This window comes from Somniosus microcephalus, chromosome 4, assembly GCF_052327205.1.
Source record: "Somniosus microcephalus isolate GS21.2 chromosome 4, FLI_Smic_1.0, whole genome shotgun sequence".
Taxonomy (NCBI): domain Eukaryota; kingdom Metazoa; phylum Chordata; class Chondrichthyes; order Squaliformes; family Somniosidae; genus Somniosus; species Somniosus microcephalus.
In genome coordinates, this window is record NC_140990.1 from 137,368,445 (window position 1) to 137,379,269 (window position 10,825).

At 43.5% G+C, this 10,825-nt stretch overlaps 1 long non-coding RNA gene across 1 annotated transcript; it reads right to left on the minus strand.

The window, feature by feature from the left end:
• Positions 1 to 2,807: 2,807 nt before the first annotated feature.
• Positions 2,808 to 10,321, minus strand: LOC147119830 (uncharacterized). The gene is made up of 2 exons (XR_015078089.1): positions 8,175 to 10,321; positions 2,808 to 7,862 (listed from the first exon to the last, which is right to left on the minus strand). It is a non-coding gene; the product is annotated as an uncharacterized LOC147119830 (long non-coding RNA).
• Between the last annotated feature and the right edge of the window lie 504 nt (positions 10,322 to 10,825).

Genomic DNA, 10,825 nt, shown 5'->3' on the forward strand with positions numbered 1-10,825 from the left:
GCCGTTCACCTGTTCCGTGTGTGGGAAGGGATTCACTCAGTCATCGCACCTGCTGAAACACCAGCGAGTTCACAAGTAACTGCAGGAGTTGGATTCTGATGTTATTGCTGCTGTTAATCACATCGTGTTCATTTTGACAGTTGGAGTTTGTTTAAGCTGGTGTTAATAATTCCTGTAACCGGGCTGGAGTTTAATATTTTCATATTTCAAATAACACAGTGTGTCGATATTTGATGTCTCTGAAATAAGAGACTAATTGATGTCCTGTTACCAACTGCTCCATTTTTGGGCCTTTTCTCAGCTGCAGGACATTCTGAAGGGGGAGGGTGAACAGCCAGCGGTCGTGGTCCATATCGGTGCCAATGACATAGGTAGAAAGAGGGACGAGGTCCTGCAAGCAGAATATAGGGAGCTAGGAAATAAATGAAAAAGCAGGACCTCAAAGGTAGTAATCTCAGGATTACTCCCAGTGCCACGTGCTAGCAAGAGCAGAAATAGGAGAATAGACCAGATGAATGCGTGGCTGGAATGATGGTGTAGGAGGGAGGGATTTAAACTCCTGAGGCATTGGGACCGATTCTGGGGAAGGTGGGACCTGTACAAGCTGGATGGGTTACACCTCGGCAGAACCGGGACCAATATCCTAGCAGGGGGGTTTGCTGGTGCTGTTGGGAAGGATTTAAACTAGTTTGTCAGGGGGCTGGGAACCTGAGTGTGGGCCCAGAACAGAGAGAAACAAAGCTGGAAGTGCAAGTTAGAAAAGTAGTCAGCAAAAACTTGTAGGGAGCAGAAACAAAGGCCAACAGTAAAGAGGGTCAAAGTGCAGAAAAATATTAAACAGGCAAAGCTGAAGGCACTTTATCTAAATGCATGTAGCATTCGCAAAAAGGTGGAAAAATTAATGGCACTAATAGAAGTAAATGGGTATGATGTAATTGCCATTACAGAGACATGGTTGCAGGGTAACCACAGCTGGTAACTGAATGTTCCAGGGTACTCAACATTTAGGAAGGACAGACAAAAAGGAAAAGGAGGTGGCGTAGCGCTGTTAAGGGATGAGATCGGTACGGTAGAGATAAAAGATCTTGGCTTGGCAGATCGTGATGTAGAACTGGAATCAGTTTGGGTGGAGCTAAGAAACAGCAAACGGCAGAAAACATTGGTGGGAGTTGTGTATAGGCCACCAAACAGTAATGGTAATGTAGGGCACAGTATCAATCAAGAGATTAGAAGTGCATGTAACAAGGGCAATACAGTAATCAAGGGGGACTTTAATCTACATATTGACTGGGCAAATCAAATTACCACTAATGGTGTGGAGGACGAATTCTTGGAATGCATGCAAGATGGTTTCCTGTATGAGTATGTGGAGGAACCAACCAGGGAACAGGTTATTCTGGATCTGGTACTGTGTAATGAGAAAGGGCTAATCAATAATCTTGTGGTAAAGGGGCCTTTAGGGACAAGTGACCATAATATGATTGAATTTTACATTAAGTTTGAGAGTGATGTAGTCCAATCTGAAACTAAGGTCCTCAATCTAAACAGAGGAAACTACAAGGGTATGAGGGACAAGTTGGCCATGGTATGAAGGTGGACATACAATGGCTGACATTCAAGGAAATAATGCACAATTTGCAACAAACATATATTCCTCTAGGGCATAAAAACCATGGCTAACAAAATAAATTAAAGCTAGTATTAAGTCAAAGGGGGCAGCTTATAAAGTTGCCAGAAAAAGTGGTCAGCCTGAGGATTGGGATCTTTTTCGAAATCAGCAAAGGGGGACCAAGATTGATAAAGAAATGGAAAATGGAATATGAGCACAAACTAGCGAAAAATATAAAAACGGATTGTAAAAGCTTCTATAGGTATGTGAAAAGGAAAAGACTGGCAAAGGTAAATGTAGGTCCTATACAGTCAGAGACGGGAGAATTTATAATGGGGAATGAGGAAATGGCAGAGGAATTAAATAAATACTTTATTTCTGTCTTCACGGAGGAAGACACAAAAAACCTCCCAGAAATACAAGAAAACCAAGGGTGTGGCGAGAATGAGGAACTTAAAGAAATTATTATTTGTAAAAAAAACAGTACTAGCAAAATTAATGGGACTAAAAGTCGATAAATCTCAAGGACCGGATGATCTACATCCTAGGGTTTTGAAAGAGGTGGCCACTGGGCTAGTGGACGCATTGGTTGTCATCTTCCAAAATTCTATAGATTATGGAACAATTCCTGTAGATTGGAGGATAGCAAATGTAACCCTGCTATTTAAGAAAGGAGGGAGAGAGAAAACGGGTAACTACAGACCTGTTAGACTCACATCAGTAGTTGGGAAAATACTGGAATCTATTATAAAGGATGCAATAACTGGGCACTTAGAAACTAATAGTAAGATTGGGCAGAGTCAACATGGATTTATGAAAGGGAAGTCCTGTTTGACAAACCTATTGGAGTTTTTTGAGGATGTAACTAGTGGAGTAGACAAAGGGGAACCGTTAGATGTGGTGTATTTAGATTTTCAGAAGGCCTTCGATAAGGTCCCACACAAGAGGTTGGTGAACAAAATTAGGGCACATGGAATTGGGGGTAATATACTAGCATGGATTGAGAATTGGTTAACAGACAGAAAACAAAGAGTAGGGATAAACGGGTCTTTTTCAGGATGGCAGGCTGTGACTAGTGGGGTACCGCAAGGATCGGTGCTTGGGCCCCAGCTATTCACAATCTATATCAATGATTTGGATGATGTCGGGGCGAGGCTGGATCTGGACCCAAGTGCAGAGACGAGGCTTGAGGCAGGTATAAAGTTCAAACAAAGTACTTTACTTAATAAACACAAAGATACAATTACACTTTAGGAGCTCTGACAAGCAACCACTTGGCACAAAGGCTTGTCAAGACTGAGCACAGAGAAGGGGAAAAACAGAACTAATATACTACAAATCACAGGTGAAACTCATAAGCCCAATAACAGTCAATTAGGGATTTAACACAGGGGTAACCACTCATGAAGGTGCCACCTAGGGGTTACTAGGAGAACTAACCGGCACCCTCACAGATGAAGGGACTAAATGTAACATTTCCAAATTTGCTGATGACAGAAAGCTAGGTGGCAGTGTCAGTTGCGAAGAGGATGTGAAGAGGCTTCAAGGGGATCTCGACAGGTTCGGTGAGTGGGCGAGAACATGGCAGATGGATTATAATGTGGATAAATGTGAAGTTATTCACTTTGGTGGAAAAAACAGAAAGGCGGAGTATTTCCTAAATGGTGAAAGATTGGGGAATGCAGATGCTCAAAGGGACCTGGGTGTCCTTGTACATGAGTCACTGAAAGTGAATGTGCAGATGCAGCAAGCCAAAGGAAGGCAAATGGTATGCTGGCCTTCATTACAAGAGGATATGAGTACAGGAGTAAAGAAGTCTTACTCCAATTATATAGGGCCTTGGTGAGACCACACGTGGAGTACTGTGTACAATTTTGGTCTCCTTACCTAAGGAAGGATATACTTGCCATAGAGGGAGTGCAACGAAGGTTCACGAGATTGATTCCTGGGATGGTGGGACTGTCGCATGAGAAGAGATTGAGAAAACTAGGCCTGTATTCTCTTGAATTCAGAAGAATGAGAGGGGATCTCATTGAAGTATAAAAAATTATTACAGGGCTTCATAGGGTGGACTCTGGGAGAATGTTTCCCTTGGCTGGGGAGTCTAGAACCAGGGGCCACAGCCTCAGGAGAAAGGGTAGGCCATTCAGGACTGAGATGAGAAGACATTTCTTCACACAGAGGGTGGTGAATCTTTGGAATTCTCTACCCCAGAGGGCTGTGGAGGTTCAGTCATTGGGTAAATTCAAAAGAGAAGTCGATAGATTTCTGACTGGTAAGGGCATCAAGGGATATGGCGATAGGGCCGGTGAATGCAGTTGAGGCAGAAGATCAGCCATGATCTCATTGAATGGCGGAGCAGGCTCGAAGAGCCGAATGGCTGACTCCTGCTCCTATTTCTTATATTCTTATGTTCTCCTTTCTAACTCGAGATTATTTCAGTTCTCGTACCTTCAGTTACTCTCATGGACAAGTCCCAGCTCCCCATACCTTCCAGAGTGCCTCTCCTAGCCTTGGTATCCAGGGAAGGTCTCGGTAACACGCCCAGGATCAGTAAACACAAAACCCAGACTGTTAATCACTTTCAGCTACTGGACTTAGCGTGTGTCCCACAGCATCTCTCCCACCTTCGATGTGTGAATAGAGCATCAGGCCTGCAAACCTTGTTTCAATTTAAATTTGAATCCACTCAGCAAGTGTATTTAAAATAATACATACAAGTAAACAGATCACATCAAATAATTGTCAAATGTTCAGAGTAAACAAGATGAACAAGTGAACACATCACGGCCCAATACCCCAGCTCTATACTCACAGGAGAAGGTCTGTTATCAAACTCCTCGGGTGGACAGAATAGAGAAAGATCCCGACTCTAAGAACATCTAGAATCTGTTGTAAATATCTTTCAAATCCTGACTGGTCCAATCTGTCGGTTTCCTTTCAATTGAAGTAAATGGAAGATGAGAGGGGTGTTGGCATATGGACCTCGGTTAATTCAGCTTCTGAAAGGTGTGCATGTTTAGTTCATTCGATATCAGGGAAAATGTGGTTGGTATCATTAGAGAGAGAGCGAGATTTCACTGAGCAACAGCTGGTGTTTGCAACCAACTGGCCTTGGATATTTTCATCACAGAATGTTTCGATCAGAAATATGATGTTGGGATAAGAAAAGTCTGGAGACTAGTGGTTTGTGCTGCCCCAGGAAGGCCACAGTGTTTTTACTGCTTCTAACGTTGTTGATGTGTGTTGAAGAAAATGCAGACTTGTGTCTCTGGACTGTGCAGTTGCCAGAGACGACCATATTAGGCAATGCCAGCTCCAGTTTGATAAGAGGTTGATGGCAGAGCAAGAGATCCAGCAGTTTTAAGAATTTATCTCCTGTTATCTGCAGACATCGAATGTCGCAGCGTGCTGACAAAATTGGACTTAAGACTTTAACCCATTGGGTTAAATTATTGGGATTGATTGTTATAGAATTGAATTGTTATAGAATGGAAAAGTAGTGAAGTTATGCTAAACTTGTATCGAACCTTGGTTAGACCACACTTGGGAGCACTGCGTACAATTCTGGTCACCATATTATAAAAAGGATATAGAGGCACTGGAGAGGGTGCAGAGAAGATTTACAAGGATGATACCAGAAATGAGAGGGTATACCTGTCAGGAATGGATAGACAGGCTGGGTCTCTTTTCTCTTGAAAAAAGGCTGAGTGGTGACCTAATAGAGGTCTTTAAAATTATGAACGGTTTTGATAGAGTAGATACAGAGAGAGTGTTTCCACTTGTGGGGAAGAGCATAACTAGAGGCCATCAATATAAGATAGTCACCAAGAAATCAAATAGTGAATTCAGGAGAAACTTCTTTACCCAGAGAGTGGGGAGAATGTGGAACTCGCTACCACAGGGAGTGGTTGAAGCGAATAGTATAGATACATTTAAGGGGAGGCTAGACAAGCATATGAGGGAGAAGGGAATAGAGGGTTATGCTGATAGAGTTAGATGAGGAAAGACGGGAGGAGACTCGAGTGGAGCATAAACGCCGGCGTGGACTGGTTGGGCCGAATGGTGTGTTTCTCTGCCGTATATCCTGTGTAATCCTATTTTCCAAGACACATTGCTTGAAGGGGAGGATAAATGACTCGCATCCAAACGCAATTGTTACTTTTGTCTTCTTTGTAAAATCACATAATCTGGGCATAATTTGTTTGTGAAATTAAAATTGATTATATGGACTAGAAGTAATTGAATCAGGAAATGTATTTTATAATGATGTGCATTTTGAAATTGTTAATTGAAATCAAAAGTGTTAAACATGAGCTTGAATCTGTCAACTAGATTATGTGAAGGGAGATATTCACAATTAATAGACAACATGGTAGGAGAATTAGTAAAGGATGTGTTAGTAAAGAATAGAAAACAGGAACCAAGGGATGAGGAAGATGGGGAACAGAAGGAGAATCAGTTTAAATCACAAAGAAAGCGAGAGCTGACAGGATAGCTGGGAATAGGAGCCACGGCAAGGTTAGCAGGAGTAAACAGAATAGATATAGAAAGTATGTGGGAACACGATGGGGTAATGAAGAGACAATTAAAAAGATTATTGTCAAACAATGAGGCTAACCAGAATCAAGGCCTTACTGGAGGCATCGTGTGTAGCCTCTGTGTGACATTGTGAAGAATGTGGTACAGAAGGGACTGGACAACATCGAGGGGAATAAAATCCCTTTGTTTATTCATGAAGAACAACAGAGAAAATGGTTTAAAGGAACCAAGACATAGACAATGATGTGAGGCAGAAAATTGGAATGCTGTTTCTGGCCCCGGGGGAAGGGGATTGAAATGAAGATATTAGACCAGTGGGATTGGTCTTGTCTTTGTTAAGGAGAAATGGAAATGAAATGAAACCTTGGAAGGTGTATCGGGTAGAATCGGTTGGAATGGGGGAAGACTCTGAGTTTGGTCCGATCCATAAACAGAATGAGGAATAGCCAAGATATCTGATTAAGAAGGGAGGAACTTGGATAGCACCAGATCTGCAGTGTTGTACTCTGAAAGGGACAACATGGGTTTGTCGATGTGATGTAGTCCATCAACAGACTGTTCCAGCTTGTGGGTTCACCCTCGACAAAGAATCACCAAAATGCCAGATTGGAATAAGTAAATGGGGCAAAGACCAAACTGATAGCGTGTATAAAGGAAAAGGACAGGATTGTGTGACTACTACTGCCATTGATATGACTGTGGGTTCACCCCGATGCCTCATACTAGAACATCACTTTTGTTTGATTCCAGCGAGAAACAGGCGTATCGGTGCTAAAACACTGGGACTGGTCCATCATCATAACGCCACTTTTCTGCAGATGAGATGGCCTCTGGAGAATGAAGCCATTCCACATATGGGACACTGTATACCTCCCCTGTCTCTGGCTTTAAAGGGCATAATTGAGCAAATTGGGACATCCCAGAAACACACAGTGCAAATGATACAGACAAATAAAGAGACAGAACAGACAATCCCCAGACTTGGGAATCATGAATGGTGGGAAGTAGTATCTAGAGTGGAACTACATCCTTGGGCTAGATTGTTCCTGATGGGATTGGTGAGAGCACAGGTAATAACTTTAGGGATTCTGGTCATTGCGTTCTGCTGTGTAAGGAAGTCGATAAGGGACATAGAAAATATCAGGAAAGGTAAGGAGATAGCAAGGGCACTAAGAGCAAGCCAGGGTTATTAAAGACAAAGAAAGATATCAAACACTTTGCCAAGAGGTAACGTAACCCATAAAAAATAAAATAAGTGGGACATGTTAGCATACGGACCCCGGTTAATTCAGCTTCTGAAAGGGGTTCATGTTTAATTCATTCGATATCGGGGACAATGTGGTTCGTATCATTAGAGAGAGAGAGATTTCACTGAGCAACAGCTGGTGTTTTTGACCAACCAGCCTTCGATATTCACAACAGAATGTTTGGATCAGAAATCTGATGTTAGGATAAGGAAAGTCCAGAACTAGTGGTTTCTGCTCACCGTACCAAGGCCACGATGTTTATCTGTGTGTTGTTGATGTGGACGTGTGTCTCTGGACTATGCAGGAGCCAGAGACGACCATATTAGGAAATGCCGGCTCCAGTTTGATCAGAAAACAGTCTATAAATGTCAGCTTTGTCCTTTGTTCGGGAGCACGGCGATCCCCAGGCCTAGGTACACGTGCTCCACCTGGGACTAGGCTCCGCTTGTAAATTGCTTTATATGCTGCAGTTAAAGAATAAAATGATTAGAAACAGAAGACTGAATTTGTTACTACTCAAGTGAACAAACAGAAGTTTGTTTTAAGTCAACACCTGTTTTTTTTTTAAGTCTTTGTAACTTCAAAACTTCCTTAGGATTTAAAAATCCGTTAAACAGAAATCATTAGTGAAGCTTCATTATTAACTGAATAAAACAGAGCTCAGTTAACTTCAATAATTCCAATTTAATTTGAACCAATATTTTATGAACTAAACACAATACAGAACAGACAAAATAAAACAAAATAGCACACACTGAGAGAAAACAGTGAATTACCTCATCGTTACCTTCAGGCACTTTCCCAAATGACTAAAAATACTGAATATAACTGGAGACAAATTGGCTTTTCACATTTAAACAAATTAAATCAAAGGGCTTTGGAAATTTCAAACCAAGGATCAGGCACATGGCGACAGTAACTCCAAGGCTGAAGCTTATCTTTTGTAAAACAATCTCTTGCCAGGCTTTCAGAGTGGCCCAACTTGCCCCGTCACAATATATCCACAGCAGTGTCTTTAACTTCTAATGTAAATCACAAAGCCTCCCCCTGCTTCTAGCCGCACAATCTGAAATTGAAATGAACAAACTCAACATATTCACACTTTCTTAAAACTCCCAACATCCAAGACAAGACGACAATGGGTTAAACGGCTTTTAGCTCAGTGCACAGAAAAGTGGGCGGAGCTAAAACAAACACAACAGACACTTTTCTTTAAAGACAAACTTTCAGACAAAAGGAATACTGTAACTTCTAAAACATTCATGGTCAGGAAAACTTCCTCACTTGAACACACACTTTCACACAAACTGAAATTCCAGCATCCTTTAAGGTTCCTTTCACTCAGTGATCTTGGGCTTGATTTTTCTCGGCACAGGTTTCAACTTTAAGTTTTTTTTTCGCCTTTTAAATTGTCGTCTCAGCAACTTGTTCCCTGTTTCTTCCCTTCCTTTGCTGAGTTCTCAGACGGGTTAGCTTGCACCTTAGATCTTTTCACCTCTCTCTCTCCGACTGTCTCTCCTGCTCTTTAAGCTTCTCCTCTCACCTGTTCCTTTCTCTAGTCTGCGTGCAGAGGTGGGTTGCGTAAGCCAATATACGCTTCCCTTTCTCCAATTTGAACCTGCCCTTGTCAATTTGACTCTAGACCCAATCAAGCGCTTTTCAGTATGAGTCGCCTTCTGGACTCGCGAGGAATGATACCAAGTCAGTGACAGGGAGCAGCTTCCCATGTTCCTTGTCCCTGGCATGCTCTGTCAGGTTAGCCATGCTCAGCAAACCGATCGCTCAACTACTGGTAGGAGGTTAGTCCGACACCCCCCCGAGATTCTCCTTCCTGGATCGATAGCCTGGCCGAGAAAAATTAGTGGGCCACAGATCTCAGGAGCCCAGTTCCACTGAACAAAATGTTTATTAATTACTATCTGTCAAGTCGTCCTGCTGCGGTCGCCAATTTGTTGAGTTTCTGGGTCTGTGCCAATTAACCCTTTCACTCCTGAGTTACGAAAGATTTGACTTGACCCGTATTGGTGACAGTAATTATATTTTATTCAGTGACAATGAGACTCTATACATTACAGCATCAGAGCAGTAGTTAAACAAGGCGCAATCAAGGTTTATATTACCCGTTGGGCCCTGGGTAGAAGACGCGATTTCCACAGGTCAAACCCCCATCGGACCTGGTCTCTAGGCTTGCTCATCCGCCCGGTGTGACGGGTGTGGGTCCTCCGCCAACCCGAAACCATCCTCGGGGCGTCTGGTGGATGTTCCCAAGCTTCAGGTCGAATGACTCTACAACCTAAGTGTTTCAGAGAGCCCTTCTTATACTTCTTCTTCCCAGCAAAGCCTGTGGGGACGAGTTAACCCAATCATTGACTCAGACCTGAAACCGCCCTGTTCAATTACAGGGATGTCCCATCCCTAATGAACCTGCCTGGCCCTGTCAGCTCCTCATCTCACGACACCCTGACATCAGCTGTTTCTGACCATCAAGACCCCTATCTGGGGTAGTTACAGCAACACAAAGGGAACATGTCTCCATCGGTCGAGATATGGTGTCCTTGCCGTTTGCCGATGCTTTTAATTCTTGGCAGATTTAACATTCCACACAGTGGCACCACATCTGACCTTGATAGTTGTGTCCACAGACAAGCTGCCTGTTTCTCACTTTAAAATCTGAGTCAAGGGAGGCCCAAGGCGGGCATTTAAAATCGAACCGCTTCTTCCCAGGGCAGATTACATTGGTTTTAAAAGCAGGATTATAAGGGCAGCAACAACAGAATGAAATCTTTAAAATACAATTAATAATAGAATCAATTGATTTAGTTCATGTTAGTTAGTAGGGAGACTCAGAAAGTAAGATTCCCCCTTTCTTACATCTCCAACCTCACCCCAACGCCTTTCACCCCAACTCTCCAAACCCCCTCACCCCAACTCCTCTTTCACCCCTACTCTCCAACCCCTCACCCCAATGCCTTTCACCCCAACTCTCCAACCCCCCTCGCCCCAACTCCTCTTTCACCCCTACTCTCCAACCCCTCACCCCAACTGCTCTTTCACCCCTACTCTCCAACCCCTCACCCCAACTCCTCTTTCACCCCTACTCGCCAACCCCCCTCACCCCAACTGCTCTTTCACCCCTACTCTCCAACCCCTCACCCCAACTCCTCTTTCACCCCTACTCTCCAACCCCCTCACCCCAACTCCTCTTTTACCCCTACTCTCCAAACCCCCTCACCCCAACTCCTTTCATCCCTACTCTCCAACCCCTCACCCCAACTCCTCTTTCACCCCTACTCTCCAAACCCCCTCACCCCAACTCCTCTTTCACCCTACTCTCCAGCCCCCCTCACCCCAACTCCTCTTTCACCCCTACTCTCCAAACCCCCTCACCCCAACTCCTCTTTCACCCCTACTCTCCAACCCCCTCACC